Genomic DNA, 15,220 nt, shown 5'->3' on the forward strand with positions numbered 1-15,220 from the left:
GAAGCACTGCCCACAACCTTCTCCCAGCCAGGAAGCGCCTTGTTTCTTGTTTGCTGGCTGTGCGCTCTGAGGAGGATGATAGACTTCTCTTGCGAGGGGAGGGGATGCCCTTGGAAGTCCTCTGACATTTGTGTTACACACACTACTACAGTTCAACAGTAGCTACGCCAACTGCACCTGCCCATTACAACAGTGGCTTTTTATGTTTCTACCCAAAGTCTCATTTCCTCAATGACTCCTGCAGAGCATTGCAGGAAGTGTTCTGGAGTGCACACTAGGTTAAAGCAAAGAACTCAACAGATCTGTCGGGCCTGTTGCCCTTAAAGAACCAAGCAGGTGCTGTAGAACACATCAAGCACTTCTCTGTGGTTGCCAGTTGGTAGTGGTGGGAAAGTATCTTTCAGCATTAACTAATGCTAGTTACAAGTAAAAATAGGGAGTGTTAAAGATTCTAACAAATATTCATAAGCTGCCAAAAAAAAAAAAAAAAGTAGAGGAGGATCAAGAGTGGCCAGGTTCCGAAACAGACCACAGATCATGTTGTCCACTAAGCTTATTTTTCTGAACTAAAAGTGGGAAAGGGGGCAAACAGCACAGATATAAAGACTACATTGAAGATGCTGTCAAAAGATAGGCTATGATTTTACACTGTGACCAACCACAGCCTTTTTACTACCAACAAGTGGCCGGGGGGGGGGGAATCCTGGCCTTAGGTATTTACTGAACACACACATGCTCAAAAAATATAATCAGTGGTTCTTGCTCTGCTACCCATTTCTCGTGAAGAGAAGGCCAGAAGAACTTTAGTGTGTACCCATTTACAAATATTTATATGGAAAGTTTCTATAAGAAGAATGGGCAGAGGTATGTTTATCTTTGTCTGAAATGAACCAAATGCCCCTACTCCAAAGCTGTTTTCAAGTCCATACTATTTCTGCAGGCCTCGACAGAAAGCACATGCATCGGTAAGGCTCCCTCTCTGACCCATCACAACTAGTGTGGTGGGTTTTTTTAAACCCTGCAGGCAAACTCAAAAATTCACCTGAAGAGAGGGATGGGAAAACAGCACTTGGAAACTAGATTTAAAGAGCTCAATTTAGCTTATCAAAAAAGAAGTTAAGAATCAGCTTTGTCTAAAATAACCAAGCTTCATTGGGCAGCTTATCAAACAGAGTGTTAGGAGGCATCGGCTTAAAATATGTTCCTGAAGAAAAGATCTCTCAAGCCTTAATCTAGCAGATATAGGCATACAAAAAATGCAAGCAGTTAAAAAGCTGAAGCTTGCAACAGAGGCCAACAATAAAGAACATGCTTTTAGGCAGAGAAAGCCACTCGTTGAAATGTCTCTCAAAACACACAGACAGAGCTAGAGTTCACTTCTTCGGGTTAAAAAAAAATACATTTAGATTACTAAATCAGTTACAGCAGAATGCAATATAATTGTAGAGGCAGGCAGTTCAAAATCATGACTGAGTAACAGAACTCTGGCTTGTAAGTGTGAGCAGCAGAAAGTTATGACTTGCTTTCTAACCAGATACAACCATATTTTCACAAGATATGGTACATCCCACAGCTGCAAGCATCATTGCTCTTAGGCACAAAGCCTTCCATGTTCTTCTGGAGAAGTCTCATGTCTCAAGTTCATTCACACGATGAAAAACGTGATTTTTAACATAAATTGCACCTATGTTTCTGTACAAACCTGTAGGCTTCTCAAACTCTTTTGTGAACCTTTGCCTATGATTATATTATTATTAATTCTTTTGTTCTTGTAAAATTGTACTTTTCAGGGGGGAAATAGTTCTGTGATTGCATCATAAAAATGCACAAAGTTTCTGCTTGTCTTTAAGACTCTTACTCAAGATGAAGACTTGATCTTACAAAACATTTATCTTCAGGGCGGGAATGGATTTATACAGATGCACACACAAATCTAGGAACTTTTGACAAAAACCAGATTTCTTTATACACTCATCTGTCTTCCAACTGGTCCTGGAGAGGTTTAAACTTTTTAAATCTAGTATTCAAAGAACAGGAAAGAAATATGTTGTAGTTGTTACACAATCTCCTGCCACTTGATTGGAGACAAATAGCATTTTGTAAGCAAACTTGAGAGGCTCACTTGATGCTTTCTTGCCAAGCTAACATTCAGGAGTCTCAGGAATTCACTGTGTCAGTGGAATACAATTGTTTGAACCATTGTTTTGTTAAGAATTTTTTCCCCACCCTTTCTCATCTTTGCTCCCTGTGCACTTTTCTCTTGGTGAACTGCATATTTCTTTTTAATCTGGAGGAATGTAACAACATCAAAATTCATTCACCCACAATTGATGTGTCTTTTGTGAGAGTAAACAATATCCCCATTGATGGTTGGAAGAATGAAACCAGCAAGCAATACTAGAGTTTGAAGACTAATGGGGGGGGGGCAGTACGCACAAGTGTGTGTGTGTGTGTGTGTGTGTGTGTGTGTGTGTGTGTGTGTGTGTGTGCGCGTGCACGCGTGTGTGTTTAAAGGGCTGAGAATGAACAATGTCAAGCCCATTATTAATAGGCTGGAAGCATAAAGCGATGTCATGTTGTTAAAAAGAAAGACGATCCACTGGGGTCAGAGACATTTAATTTAAATTCCAGTCTTTAGGTTGGGTAGGACTTTTCAGTATTGGCAAAGACACAGAAACACGGAATTTTTCAGGCACTGATAGAGCAATACGTTCAAGCTCAGTTATACTGACCTTTTCTAATAAAGATTCTTCATTATTAAAACAGTCTTCTGTGGTTTCTGCCCCGTTCTATTCAGTGTCTGTAAGTTTATTACAAACACTTATTAACATGGATACTTCTCGAATATGGTCAGATTTAATATATTGCAGAAAGTATCTATGTGGCTGAAAACTTGCTAGCGTTTTGGACACACAGCAAAAAGAACTAGCGGTTTCAAATGCTGGGGTTGTTATTCTAAATCAGGTATTTCCCCTCAGGCTTGTCTGCACATAATTGAAACTGTTGCTCAGGCCCTAAAGTAATATCAAGTGGGTGGAAGGGCTGCATTAAATTTCTCCCAATGGAGAGTGGATACTTCCTTCAGCTTCCTGCCCACCCTAGTTACCATCTTTGATGATGTTGTGTGTGCAGTTCTTTCATAATGCCATTAGAAGCAAGCAAAAGGTCCTGGAGCCTTCTTCCTTAATTTTAATTTGGTTCCGTTTTACCCCTCAGTTGTGTAAACAGATACAAGGCTGAAATCCATTAAGATCTTATCACTGCCACTTAAATGAACATGTAAGAAAGCTCTGAGGTTAATATGATCATTTCGACTGACTTGTGTTTCTGAAGGATTAGACCTGTTAGAAAATCCAGAGGGAATTATTGGTATGGGTTCAAATGTTCTATTTGTCCAATTGTAATCCGGAGCCCATATGACTCACATTAATAGTGACTGATATTGAAATCATATAGATGGCTTACAAATGGTCCATTATCCTTGATATCCAGCCTTACAATACCCACCCCACAGGCTGAATAACATATTCTTCATCTGCTTTTCCCTGCCTTAGATCAGTGTAGCACAACTGGCACTTGTGTCCTGTCAAAATGTGTTGAAAGAGTGTGTTGTCTCATCTGCTGGTTTTTACATCTACCCTTCCCAAGGCCTGTATAATACTATAGTATAGGATATACTTCTCTTTTCCATTGGGCAGGTCAGTTAATGAAACTACCTAAATTATTATAGTCACCAGCTAACTGAATTATCCGACCAAAGTGACTACATGTGAGCACTGTAGATATCCCCCTTAGGAGATGGAGCCATAGCTCAGTAGAAGAGCATCTGCCTGCTTGCACGTAGAAGGTCCCAGGTTCACTCTCTGATCTCTCTAGGTAGGGCTGGGAGAGATTACTGCCTAAAATCTTGGAGGGCTGCTGGCATTGAGTGCAGACAGTACTGAGCTAGATGGACCAATGGTCTGACTTGGTATAAGGCAGCTTCCCAAGTCCAACTGAAATTAAGTTGTCCTTTAGAATATCTCCCAAGTAATAGTACTGAGTAACTTAGTCTGAATGTCAGCCACCATTAGGGAAGTGCATGGAATCGGCTGGCCCAGTTTGATCTGGCACCCTCTCGAACCCGCCCCCCGGTTCGGTCTGGGGGGAGGGGGTTGTGGACCTTAAAAAAAAAACACTTTAAAATGCATTTGCCCCCTCCTAGGGAGTTGTGGGAGGTAGCGGGGGTGGTCCACGGAGGTTCCCCCTCCCCCCAGCAGCTTCAATGCAGATCAAACCGGCTCTTTGGCCCGTTCAGGCCTTCCCCCTCAGCACAGCGGCCATTTTGGAGGCTGCCATGCCTGCGCAATTGGCCTCTGAGATGAATTTGGCCTCTGAATTTGGCCTGCATTGAGGCTGGCGGGGGGAGGGGAAACCTCCGTGGACCCCCGCCACCTCCCACAAGTCCCCCGGAGAAAGTAAGTGCATTTTTAAGTGGGTTCTTTTTAAAAAGAAAATAAAGGTCCGCAAACCCCCAAACAGTCTGGGGGTGTTTGGTCCGGGGTCAGACCGAACAGCAGGCCTCGTAATGGAGCCATAGGCTGAACCCCAGTGGTATTGCTGACTTGCCTATTCCAGAGAGGCAGGCTGTATCTGGAGCAAAATAATGTGACAAGAGTACCTCCTGGCCTGTACCCTTTCACATCACAGGTGAAAGATCACATTTTAAGGAGCAAAATCACTTGGTAGAGTCTTGAAACCATAAACTGAGGTACAGGGTCATGGGAGAATGCCTATCCCTCAGCCGCCATGGTGGGGGTGGGGGGTCGCCAGGACACCTCCTCACCCTCAGCCAAGCATCCCCTTGCCCTCTCCCGAACCCAGCAGGCAAACCAAGTGCTCGCTGGCTGGGCGTGGGAGGCACATTCCGCTCCTCCCCAGCCACTGTTTCATTGAAATGCTGGCTGGGGTGGGAAGGATAGGAGAGGGTCCTTGGTAGTGGCCATGCATATGTTGTCAGACACAGGGGGCATAGCCAATACTGGGGACAGGGCCAGTCAGCCCCTGCAGAGCTTCCCTAATCACAGTGGTTCATTGAATTGCTGACTGGGAGCTCCTTTCCCTCCTCCTCGCAAGGAGGCAGGGAAAGGAGCTCCCAGTCAGTGACAAGAAGAGCCATTGATTGGGGAAGCTCTGGAAAGGCTGACTGGCCCCATCCCCAGTATTGGCCACGCTCCCTGCATCAGACACCAAGTGCAGTGGGCGTGGCTTGGGACACATGTGATTAAAATCAGAAGGGGTGGGGGAGCCAGTAAGAATCACAGCAACAGAAATCCTTTCCATACTCTTCTCTGTATACTTCTGGAAAGTTAGTTGAACTCTCCCAGTGTAGCTCAACCTCCTTCTGACTGTCCATCTCCTATGATGAAATGCAAGGTAAGGGCTACAAACCTCCTTATTTTCCCAATCTGGGAAAAGGCACTGTAGACTTTATAAGTGCAGGCTAGCATAAAATCTTAATTTCCCTGCTCAACACATCTTATTTTCCACCCTCATCCAAGGGGTCTGCCCCAAAGTTTGAGAATCCAGATGTTAACTTTGTGGTGCCTTAATGACCCCTGCTAACTGGGCAAAGAGGCAGCTTTTTAACATGGTGACTCTCTTTATTTAGCAGGGGGAGAGTAACTGGCCTTATTCACCCCCAGCACAGTACTTCCAGTGGCTGTTGCTGGTGTCTTGTCTTATGTTTCTTTTTAGATTGTGAGCCCTTTGGGGACAGGGTTCCATCTTATTGATTATTTCTCTACATAAACCACTTTGGAAACTTTTGTTGAAATGCAATATATAAATATGTATTGTTGTTGTTGTTGAAGACAGACACATTCATTGCATCATATACTACTGTGGAGTAGTGTCAACTCCATTAGATGGATGAAGTATCATCCTCAGCTGGCGCGCGTGTGTGTGTGTGTGTGTGTGTGTGTGTGTGTATGTGTATATATATATATATATATATATATATATATATATATATATATATATATGAATAAATATCTACATATCCATACACAGGAGCAGAGAGTGTGAGTGGGGTAAGGGAAGTAACAAGAAGACAAAATAGCCATGAAACGCAAGAGGTACCATTTGTGTCAATTCAGTGTAAATTGTCACAGACCATACCTCTCATATTGCATGTCCATTTGGTTGCACCTTTTTATCTCCTGTGTATGTGTGCATGTACATATTCTGCCAACTGAGAATAAACATTCCATCCATCTAATGGACTGGGCTGTCATCCACAAAAGTTTATGTTAAAATAAATCTGTCTTTTAGGTGCCACAAGACTCTTCTTGTGAGTTTGCTGTAACAGACTAACACAGCTTCCCCTCTGGAGGTTGTTAGAGATTAACCTTGATCTTAGTGGTGCCTGTGAGCCAACAGCAGTATTCTTATTTGCTGAAAATCTCTGAGATTTTGCAAAGCTCATTCTATGTTAATTTTTCAGCAGGCACATATGATTACACACAAGACAGATATAAAGAGAGTTAGGTAAGCTTTAAATGCAGTGTGTGAGCATCTTAAATAAAGACCTTACAGTACTGCCAAGTAAAAGACACAGGAAGAAAATCTGCAAAGAAAAATGTGCTGGTCAAAAATTCAATTATTCTAGTATGTGGAGAGTTGCATTACGTTTGGGCGGTGGGCGGTGGGTGGGGGTATGCCACTGCAATAAACCTCAACGGTGATTGTGTGGTTAGCTTCCCTCTATTCTTGGAGCACACCTGCAGTTTCCATTTGTTTATAGTGACAAGAAAGGTATGAACATACTTTTTGTTTGAAAAACCTATTTCTTCCCCCAGAAGAAAATCACCACATTCTGATTTGCTTAGTTTTTCTATCATATTTGGTCTTTATGATAATCCTTTATGTGGCGGGCAGGGGGGGGACCTATGCTGTATGCGACACAAAAATAAATGGCATTCTTACAAAAGGTAAGCTGTGAAGCATATAAAGATGGTTCAGAATTATCAGACAATTCCCCCCGCCCTACAAGGGAGAACAACAAATTAAAAAATAAAAGTAAGTGAAATGAACCACGACTTTGATTAGACCTTAGATTGCAGCAAAAAAACAGGGGAGGCTGGTGAATCAGAAGCTCCTGGTTGCACCTGAAAAAAATTGATAGTAACTCCTAAAACTGAAATTTTTCTTCCTACCCCTGTTGTAATCAGAACACTAACAGCAGGGAAGGTCTCTTTCCCTCTCTTTCATAGATTTCTCCTACCCATGAAGCCTCCCATGTAAATTTAGGACCTTTCCTATTATGCGAATCCCCTCACATGGCACAGAAATGAGCTAAGAAAAACAGATTATATAACCAGATGAGGAGAAAGAGTTCCCAAGCACTGGAAAATGCATCTTATGTATTGCTTAGCAGAAACTAATCAAGTTGGGTGGAGGTGGGTGGATGAATCCTTTCCTCCGCAGTTACAGATCCACCAGAGGGCATCTAACATGTACACAAAAAAGATATAAAATATGAGAAAGAGAGGCGTTTACCAGTGTCACTCCTATCAAATGCCAAAGAGCACCAAAGTGCTGAAGCAGATGCAGAGCTGGACTGGGGCATAATACATTTGGATTCAAATTCTGCTTAGCCACTTAGTCACTCTTTGCTCTGAGCAACGTCAGTCTGTGTTTCTTATTCACTGGACCTATCTGATGAAGCAGGCCCTTGCGTATGAAAGGGTGTGCCATAGACAAACCCTTCATCACTCTCAAGAGGCCACTGAGCTCATCAAAAACTAAGTCAGGATAAATCAAAAGCTCATAATCATAGATAATCAAACCCTGCCTCTGTTTGGGAGACTGTCTGGTGGCCCAGCTTTCTCATCAATATACATCAAAAGAACAAGCAGCTGAGATTATCCTCTTGCCATTCACTCATGCCCTTCCTCCTGCCACTTGGAAGGAACTACTGTATAACTGGAAGGAAAGCAGGACGACAGGATATGCTTCCGATTCCATCCTTGAGCGTAATTCCAAAGCCAGTGACCCCTTAAAAGAATGGTTGGACTCAGTGAGTAGTCCCTCACTGCACTACTTTGGAAGTTTAATCTCACTGAAACCTAAGGAATTAGAACCAACTCATCATCTCAGTATATGCTGGCTGTAGGAAAATGTTCAGCCCACAATGAGTTGCAAACACTTCCACGTACATGCCACACTCAATTATTTCTGGATTGGCTATTGGCTTAATACTGCACATTAAGCTTTCCAAGTGTCTGCAGTGGCGTGCCAAACATCAGTTCAGCTGAACTGAGCCTATGGCAGAAACCTGTATGTGCCTGGCTTGCCATGGGCGAACATCTGGAAAGAGGCAAGGCCTGGTTTTGTTTGGTTTTTCATTGCCACAACACACCTATACAGTCCTGAGAATACACTTTTACTTTCCAAAAAAATTGGCTCCAAAATCAGGCTGAGAGCTTATAGTACCAGCCGCAAGCATAACTGGTGGGCTAGGAAGAACATATGCTCCTCAGTATTCCCTGTTGGGACTACCACCTTTCAGGAAAGCAGGGCCAGGTGCCACAGCAGATGAACATCAGCTGGGACCACTGTTCCCTCTAAGGCGTGCGCACATGCACACGCTCACAAGTTTTCTGATGTCCGCTCAGTTAATTTTAGATCAGGTTGAATTAGGAAGGCCCCACTCTGAATGCATCTGTGCACACAATGCCTTGATACTGCCACCCAGAACAAAATTCATTCCACACAGAGATGAAAAAAATTAGAGGGACCACTGGCTGGGACAGGACCACCCCCCACACACAGAGACTGAAAAAAGTCTGGCTACTAAACATAAACCTAGTAGCCTATTTGAGGAACGGGGCAAAGGAGCTGCTAGAGCGGTGGGGCAGAACAATGTGGACACTAGGCTATCAGGCAACTCTAGGAAGACTGGATAGAGGCCATTATGCCTGCCCCCATGCTCAACAGCCATTTCCTCTCTAGGAACAATCCAGTCTATCCAGAGCAAATAGCAGTAGGAACATCTGATGGCTTGGGAAGAGGACTAATACATCTGCCCACAAGTCCCCCTCTTTGCTGCCCTCACCTTTCAAGGGAATTGAACCATGGCCCACGTGATACCACTGACAGCAACTACTCTTCTAGATTTGTCATTGCAAAGCTAATATTGCCTCCCTATAAATCTGATTTTATTATTGAGACCCACTTTGAGAGCCATCACAACTGATAAGCAGTACACACATATTGTAAAATAGATACAATAAATATGCAAAATCTGAGCTTTCCAACACTAAGAACAACATTTTTGCTTAAATTCAACTTTGCTGTGGCTCTTAACAAGAAACTTAACGATAAAATGTAACTTTTGGGGCAGACTTTGTTTCTTTGGATCTGACATTCAATGTAAATGTGACTACAAGACAGATAGAGCAGCGTTTCATTTACTAAGAATTATTTATGGTGCATGGATTTCATTTTCAATAAATTTGCACTGTGCAGGAGTGTCATTTCTCCCCTCAGTTTCATTAGTTTTCTATCTCTAGTGCCTTCATATCTTGAGTCTAGATAGGACAAAAATCAATTGGCAAAAAACGAAACAACAACAAAAATAACCCTTTCCCCAAAGTGTCACTTAATGGATGTGAGCAAGATTCATTTTATTGAATTGCTTTTAGCAGAACACTGTACTTCAGTCCACAAAATACAGTTTGTCTTTACATATATTACACTTTCCCCACTCTATATTTAAAAGACATATATGGTCTACAAACTTACACTGTCAATTAACTATACAGAATTTTCTTTGGCGACTGGATGACCTCCTTCAGCACTTGGTCCCCATACTCAACAGTGTTTGATTTGCTCATCTCTTCCTCCCACTTCTACCCGTGAACAGCAAGGACAATGACACTAATGTGGGCTGCACATTCCAAGGTTTGATATTAATGCAGGGTTGTCTACAGCAAAGATAGTCTACTTAAGAGAATGTATTCTTCGACATGAGCCCCATCGCCTATTAAGATCATCTGGAGAGGTTCGTCTGAAGTTGCCACCAGCTCGTCTAGTGGCTACACAGGGACAGGGCTTCTCTGTTGCCGCCCCGAGACTCTGGAATGCACTCCCTGCTGAAATAAGAGCTTCTCTATCTCTGACAACTTTTGAAAAGTCTTTAAAAGACACATTTATTCACCCAAGCTTTTAAACAAACTTTTGGCTTTTAATTGTTTGAAGGTTTTAATTTCTGTTTTAATTTGTTTTATTTTGCTGTAAAGCGCCGAGCAACAGAAGTTAGGGGTGGTTAAAAATAAAATAAAATAAAAGTATTTCAGGAGCTGTTTTGCAGACTTATAACTTGGTACTCATGAGCTGAATTGGGCTTAAGGAAAGCCACAAATGCAGACTGGCCCTCAGGGTAGAATATTCAACAGACTGCTGGAAAGGACTAAATGACAAGATTGTGCATGGAACTTTAAGCATCCCAGTCTTCTTACTCGGCCGCTCAAGGCAAAATTAAGCTTCCCTTCGGAAACAGCTTGAGACATTATAGACTCGTGCAAGGAATTGGAGGACGGGGAGGAAATCAGAAAGCACAAGTCCAACTTCCTCTCCCCCTGCCACTCACTCACCATGAGTTGCAAATGAACCTATGAAGCTACCTTATACCGAGTCGCATCATCAGTCCATCCAGGTCAATATAATCTACACTGATAGCAGCTCTCCAGGGTATCAGACATGGATCTTCCCCAGCCCTGACTGGAGATGCCCAGGACTGAACCTGGTACCTTCTGCACACAAAGCAGATGCTCTGATACTGAGCTACAACCCCCTCCTCCAGCTCCCACTGTGGGAACAGTATGACTGCCTTACTACGAGGAGAGATGTACGAGTGCCACTCTGAACATCTCAGGGATCGGAAAGCATTCATCTCTTGCATTTCCTGGATCATTTTCCATTCCCTTCCTACTATACAACACCCAAAGCAGGGTGGATTTGATTTAAATCAAACTGATTTAAATCACGATTTAAATCACGATTTAAATCACTAGCAGGGTGGATAAAAATCAAAAAAATCCGATTTAAATCAAAAAAATCCAATTTTTTTGATTTAAATCGGATTTTTAAAAATTTTATCCACCCTGCTAGTGATTTAAATCGTGATTTAAATAGTGATTTAAATCAGTTTGATTTAAATCAAATCCACCCTGACCCAAAGCCATTATCAGTACCACTTTTCTCAAAGGTAAAGAGATTCAGGTTGTTCATAATTTCTACCAAATCTGTCAAGAGTTGCCCTCTTAGTTCTGCAAAAGAGGGTTGCCTAGATCACTGTGTCCCATATTCGGCTTTTATTTAGCCTGGTTGACATGTGCAACAAAATGAAGCAGTAGGGAGCCAAGGCGGCAGAATGCCCCGCGTCCCTTCAGAATGCCCATCCCTTCAGACCGCATCCCTTCAGGCAATTACATTTTTGAATGCTCCCTTGCATCACATATAAAGTATTCATATGAAGGAAGACTAGCACAGCAAGGAGGGGAATGGGCTAGAACCTCTCTCCTCAGTGTGTTACTCGGTTTTAATTTGCAGGGAATTCTTACATGAAGGAGCATTCAACTTTGTTTGATTTTAGCTTTGTTTTAAATTTTAAAATTGTTTTAATTTGTACTGTTTTACTGTAAATCACTCAGACGTGAGTTTTGGGTGGTACTATCTCTACAACTGGACTTAATTTGGTTCAAATTGAGATCCACAAGTTAGATCTCTTGTGCACCTTAAATGTTCACACGTCTGCTGTCTTGGATCAGGGTGAATGACATTACCACAAACTACACCATTGGGGCATCCCAATGTGTCCCTATAGCTGTAGCAAATTTAGTTCAAATAGGTTAGGCTGTTCACAATTTAGCCCTTCATTTGCGCCTCAAAAGTGTGTGTGTCTGCCATCTTGAATCGGGGTGGATGACATCACAAACTATGCCACTGAAGTGTCCCTATGTTTCCCTACAACTGTACCCGATTTGGTTCATATTGGGTCAGGCACTGCGAAATTGATAGGGACACACACAGAGACAGACACACGAAATGCCAAGTGATCTCATAGGCCTACTGGAAAGTAGGCTAAAAAATGTGATTCCTCACCTGGCTGCTTTCCAAATTGTGAGCTTGAGCATGGGAGAAAGTGGTGTAAAATGCGACGGCTAACCCTAACCAGCTTCAAAGCGAGTCATATTTTGAAGCCAGTTAGGGTTAGCCATCAGATTTTACACCACTTCCTCCTGCACTGAGGCTTTGAGGGGAGAAAGCAAGAGAAAGGAACAGGAGAGGAAGCAACCCTCCGCCCATGGACCCACACACAGGGTGCTTCCCTGAGAGAGAGGGAGAGGGGAGGAATAACAGCTTTCTATTCCCTCCTTTTTTCCCCTCTTGGTGAATTTGCACAAGTGCATCAGGTTCTTTCAAATAAAATAAAATTGGCCGATTGCAACCCAAGGAGATATTGCTGGTACTGCTGCCCATGAGCAGCACCAGATTGCAGAGGCCGGTTGCTTTGTGCAACAACAGTGGGCAGTTTGGGGTGGCGGGCATAGTTTAAGGCTGATTTCAAATGCGGAAAGACACCGATTAAGATATATATCCACTGCCAAGCCCCTCCACATAACACCTGAGGGGCAGGGGCGGGGACAGACGGAGCAAGCCTGCAAACTGTTCTCAAACTAATAAAATCAGCTACTATTTTCTCACATACACATACAACACTTTAAACCTCAAACATCAAGATAAGATCCAATTACAGGCTGTGGCTGTGTGAACAGCACCTTGCTGTTCCCATATACCAGACGGTGTCAAAACCCAGATCATACAAACGCACACCAAGCCTATATGTAGTGAAGCAATTTTAAGTTTCCATGTGGAAAGCGTCCTGTAATCTGGAGTGGTATACAGTACACCATTCTACCACCTCAGGATTCTACAACCTCATTTTGATGCAAATGCAAACCAAGTTTTAGAATTCTGGCACAGGGTATATAAGAAGGAAGCCATCCACTGCTAAGGAATTCTCCAGTGGCAATCATCGCTCCATTTAGTGAGCACCTAACAGAACCAGCTTAACATTTAGTACAAACTATGCCAATGGCAACACAACAGGACTCCAATGTCTTGGATGCTGACCCTTCATTCAGCATAGGCAAATGCTCTTTTCTAGGCATGACTAATGCTTCAACCTGATGTGGAGCAGATATTAAAAGCTACTTATTTCACACCTGCAGGTGGATATGAAAATTGTTGAAACAAATATTCTCTCCAGTTTTAATTTTTAATCCAGAATATTTCTAATGTGTATTCACAAATAGACTTGATTCCTTTAAAAGAAAGAAAGAAAGAAAGAAAGAAAGAAAGAAAGAAAGAAAGAAAGAAAGAAAGAGTTGAAATTAATGCTCCCAATGAGATTCTGATGGGCTGCTGTGTGCCAAGCACCAGCATGGTGTGCACTTTTATGGTCAGCTTCTAAACCCCTGAATTAAAGAGAGAGAGAGAGGCTTAGTTGAAATACTGTCAGAAGCTTAACAACTGTGGGCCAGAGCTGATGCTGCAGCAAAGATGGGCAAGCCTACGGACACCGCTGAGTTTACACCAAGGCTCAAACTGGACCAAAGCCCGAGGCTGGCATGACTGAAACATACAGATCTAACACAGAAGCAATGGAAGCAGCCAGGTCTCTTGGGGCTATGATTCTTCGCCCTAGCATCTGTTGGGATTCCTATTTCAAGGAGGATTGATGGCACTGTGCAACTCATGAATTAGCACCTGCCATCTCACTTGTGAATCAACTCCAGAGGAATTTTGTGTCAGTTTGCCATGCGACAGTGGTTATGTGTTACACTTCCACTAATAACTTGCAAATGCTCCAGGGACAAAAAAAAAATGTGCTCCTTTGTTGGCAGAAATTTCCACCAACAGGCTTTCATTTTGGCTGCTGCTTTGATGGGGTTTTAAAAGAGAGACCACACAGGATTTTCTTTCCCTTTTACATCCTGCAAATAGATCATTCTAGCTAGTTACTAACAAAGCTGGCTTCATGATAAGGCTCTAGCTTCAGTTGAACAACAAACACCATATTTACCCGCATCAAAGATGACTCTGAATTTAAGATGACCCTTTTAAAAAGTAGAGGCTAAATACACATATACTTGCATTTACAAAAAAGGAACAGGGCTCTAAATTTAAGATGATCTTCTGGTTTCCAATATCAAATAACTTGGAAAAAACCTAGAAGGTATTTTCACAATCAGTGGAAAGCAAGCTAAAGGAGCTTAGCCTGCTTTCCACAGATCATGGGAACCAACAGGCTGGCAGGCGAGCCTGGTTTCCCCAAAGCGTGTAACCCTCTCAAATACCCCTCCCCTTAAACGGGGTTAGCGGAGCGAGTGCTCCGCTAACCCCTTCTTTTGATCATGTATTGCCGCGCTGCGGCTCCACACCGTGGCAACACATGAGGAGACCCGTGGCCAGGAGGCTGCAAGCAGCTTCCCAGGCTCGGGGGTCTCTCCAGCATGCCCTGCACACTCACGCGGGGCATCCTGGAACTTCCAGGGGCCGTGTGACCCCTGATCCCTGGAGCCGGCATTCATGTAGTTGGCCGATCCAGCCGCCCAGGGCTCCGCGGGCAATCATCTATGGGGAGAGCGGGCTAAGCCCGCTCTCCTGACAGACATCATTTTGGTGAGTCTCACTGATTGCGAGACTCGCCTCCTAGTCTTGGATTCAGATAAATACAGCCAACCCAATTGAAAACCATATACCAGAGGAGCAGGTCCATTTAAACAAGATCAGATGATGTATTCCAGTTTACTTTAATGGGCTCTTCTTGTGTCTTCAGAGTCACACAAATGGACAAAGTGAGGTGTTCACACACGCGGAGGAAAGTGGGCTAAGGCAGCCCAGCCTGCTTTCCCCCACACGTGTGAACCGCTGGGAGCTGTGTGGCTCCCAGCAGCTAGCCCGCCTAATTGGCCCCCACCACCACCACCGTTAGAGTGAGTGCTCTCTGCTAACCCCATTTTGGCAATCGCAAGCAGCAACACACAAGTAGACCCCCAACAGCAAGGTGGCCCCCAATCCCCACCGGCTCCATGACACAGCCGGCAGTCGTCCAGACACAAGACTAGCCTGAGGATCATCTACACACCGATCATGTGTAGAGCCTCATTAA

At 43.4% G+C, this 15,220-nt stretch overlaps 1 protein-coding gene across 10 annotated transcripts in view; it reads right to left on the minus strand.

Moving 5' to 3' along the window:
* Positions 1–15,220, minus strand: part of SEMA5B (semaphorin 5B) — a 576,167-nt gene that overhangs the window by 506,685 nt on the left and 54,262 nt on the right. Inside the window, exon 1 of one of the 10 annotated variants that reach the window (XM_053256876.1) lies at positions 2,733–2,750. The exons of the other annotated variants lie outside the window; for them this stretch is intronic. The gene's annotated coding sequence lies outside the window, so the exon portion shown is untranslated. Of the gene's footprint in view, positions 1–2,732; positions 2,751–15,220 lie in introns of those variants that run through there. 10 annotated transcript variants of the gene reach the window in all.

The sequence above is a fragment of the Hemicordylus capensis genome, chromosome 1, assembly GCF_027244095.1.
Source record: "Hemicordylus capensis ecotype Gifberg chromosome 1, rHemCap1.1.pri, whole genome shotgun sequence".
NCBI classification, from domain to species: Eukaryota; Metazoa; Chordata; class Lepidosauria; order Squamata; family Cordylidae; genus Hemicordylus; species Hemicordylus capensis.